Source organism: Mesoplodon densirostris, unplaced genomic scaffold, assembly GCF_025265405.1.
Source record: "Mesoplodon densirostris isolate mMesDen1 unplaced genomic scaffold, mMesDen1 primary haplotype scaffold_37, whole genome shotgun sequence".
In the NCBI taxonomy this organism is placed as follows: domain Eukaryota; kingdom Metazoa; phylum Chordata; class Mammalia; order Artiodactyla; family Ziphiidae; genus Mesoplodon; species Mesoplodon densirostris.
Genome location: NW_026778196.1, coordinates 7,016,531 through 7,019,938, shown reverse-complemented (window position 1 = coordinate 7,019,938; position 3,408 = coordinate 7,016,531).

Here is a 3,408-nt window from a genome sequence, read left to right as displayed (position 1 = left end):
TATGAAACTTGTCAGACCAATGCTCCATGCCACTGTCATCACAATGTTCCATGCCCTTGTCATCACAATGCTCCATGACCCCTGTCATTACAATGCTCCATGACTCCAGTCATCACAATGCTTCATAACGTTTGTGATCACAATGGTCCATGTCCACGTCTTCACAAGGCTCTGTGACCTTTGTAACCACAATGCTCCATGAACTTTTCATCACAATTCTCTGTGAAATTTGTCATCACAATGCTCCATGTCTTTGTCAGAACAATGCTCCATGACCATTGTCATCAAAATGTGCCACGCGCATTTCATCACAACGGTCCACAACCTTGTCATTGCAATGCTCCATAAACCTTGTAATCACAATGGTCGATGCACTTCTCAACAAAATGCTCTCTCACCAGTGATATCACAATGTTCCATCACTAGTCATCACAATACTCCCTCACCTTTGTAATCACAATATTCCATGACCCTGTCATCACAATGCTACATCCCATTACCATCACAATGTTCCATGACCCCTGCCATCACAATGTTCCATAACCCCTGTCATCAAAATGCTCTATGACCCGTTCCATCCCAAAGCTCCAAGACCCCTGACATCACAAAGGTCTATAACCCCTGCCATCAAAATGTTCCATTACACTTTTTATCAAATTGCTGCATGACCCGGTCATCAAAAGTCTCCCTGCCCTTCTCATCACAATGCACCATGCACTTGTCATCAACATGCTCCATGACTTGTTATCACAAAGCTCCAAGACCCTTGGCATCACAATGATCCATGTCATTGTCATCACAATGCTCCATGAACCCTCTCATCACATTGCTCCATGCCCTTGTCATCACACAGCTCCATGACACTTGTCATCACAATGCTCGATGCCCTTCTCATCACAATGCTCCATGCCCTTGTCATTACAGTCCTGCATGACCCATGTATCACAGTGTTCCGTGCCCTTGTCATCACAATGCTCCATGCCCACTCTCATCACAATAATCCATGAAACATTTCAGACCACAATTCCATACCCTTCTCATCATAATGCTCCATTACCCCTGTCATAACAATGCACAATGAAACCTGCCATCACAATGATCCACGGCCTAGTCATCACAAGGTTCCATGATAATTCTCATCTCAATGCTCAAGACCCCTGATATCACAATTCTCCATGCCCTGGTCATCACAAAGCTCCATGATGCATGTCATCAGAATGATCCATGGCCTTCTCATCACAATGCTCCATGCCCTTGTCATCACAATGCACCATGCCCATCATCATAATGCTTCAGGCTATTGTCATCACAATGAAATCAATATTCTGCATGACCTCTGTCATCATAATGCTCCAAACCCTTGTGATCACAATGTTGCATAACACGTATCATCACAACACCCCATGACGCTCATCATCACAATTATCCATGGTCTTCTCATCACAATGCTCCATGATCTTTGCCATCACAATGCTCAATAAACTTATCATCACAATGCTCCCTGATCCTTGTCGTCATTATGCTCCTTGAACCCTGTCATGACAAGTTTCCATGCATTTTTCATCAAAATGATCCATGACCATTTCATCACAATGCTCCAAGGTCCCTGTAATCACAATGCTCCATGCCCTTGTCATCACAAAACTCCATGACGCATGTCATCAGAATGCTCCATGGCTTTCTCATCACAATGCTCTATGCCCTATTTATAACAATGCTCCAAGACCCCTGTAATCACAATGCTCCATGCCCCTTTTCATCAGAATGCTCCATGAGACTTGCCATCACAAGTCTCCATGGTCTTCTCATCACAATGTTCCAGGACCTTGACATCACCATGATCCATTCCCTTGTCATCACAATGCTCCATGACCCCTGTCATCACAATAATCCATGAATATTTTCAGCCCAATGCTCCTCGACCTTCTCATCACAATGATCCATTGCCAATATCATCACAATGCTCCATGACCACAGTCATCACAACACTCCATGACACCTGACAACACAATGATCCAGGACTCTTGTCATCACAATGCTCCATTCCCTTGTCGTCACAATGCTACTTGACACCTGTCATCACAACTCTCCATGAACATTTTCAGCCCAGTGCTCCATGACCCTTGTCATCACAATTATCCATGCCCTTGTCATCCCAATGCTCCATGACCCCTGTATTCACAATGCTCCTTGACGCTTGTCCTCACAGTGCTCCATGACACATGTCATCACAATGCTCCATTTCTTTGTCAGCAAAATGCTACATGACCTTGTCATTACAATGCTCTTTGCGCTTGTCATCACAATACTTCTTTTCCTTTATCATCACAATCCTCCTTGAAATTTGGGATGACATTGCTTCATGCGCTTGTCATCACAATGCTCCATGCTCCTTGAAATCAAAATGATTCATGACCTCTGTCATCACAATGCTCCAAACCCTTGTGATCACAATGTTCCATAACACTTGTCATCACAACGCTCCATGATGTCTGTCATCATAATACTCCATGCCCTTTTCATCACAATTCTCCATGATCTTTGTCACCAAAATTCTCAATACACTTGTCATCACAATGCTCCCTGATACTTGTCATCAGAATGCTCCTTGAACCCTGTAATGAAAAGGCTCCATGCCTTTTTCATCACAATACCCTATGCCATTTTCATCACAATGCTCCATGCCACTGTCATCAAAATACTCCACAAGCTTGTCATCAGAATGCTCCATGACCCTTGTCATCACAATTCTCCATGCACTTGTCAGCACAATGCTCCCTGACCCTTGTCATCACAATGCTCCAAGCCATTGTCATCACAATGCTCCATTACCTTTGTCATCAGAATCCTCCAAGACACTTGGCATCCCAATGCTCCATGCCCTTGTCATCACAATGTGCCATTCCAACTGTCATCGCAACAATCCATGAAACGTATTAGACCAATGTTCCATGCCCTTGTCATCACAATGCTCCATGACCCCTGTCATCACAATGCACAGTGACTCCAGTCATCACAATGCTTCATGACCTTTGTCATCACAATGGTCCATGCCCTCATCATCAACAGTCTCTGTGACCTTTTTAACCACAATGCTCCATGAACTTTTCATCACAATGCTCTTTGACCCTGTTCATCACAATGCTCTATGCCTTTCTCAGCACAATGCTCCAAGACCCTTGTCATCACAATGCTCCATGTGCTTGTTAGCACAATGCTCCATGACACATGTCATCACAATGCACCATGCGCTTGTCATCACAGTGCTCCACAACATTGTCATCACAATGCTCCATAAAATTTGTCATCACAATGCTCCATGCATTTCTCATCAAAATGCTCTCTCACCACTGATATCACAATGCTACATCACTGTTTGTCACAATACTCCCTCACCCCTGTCATCAC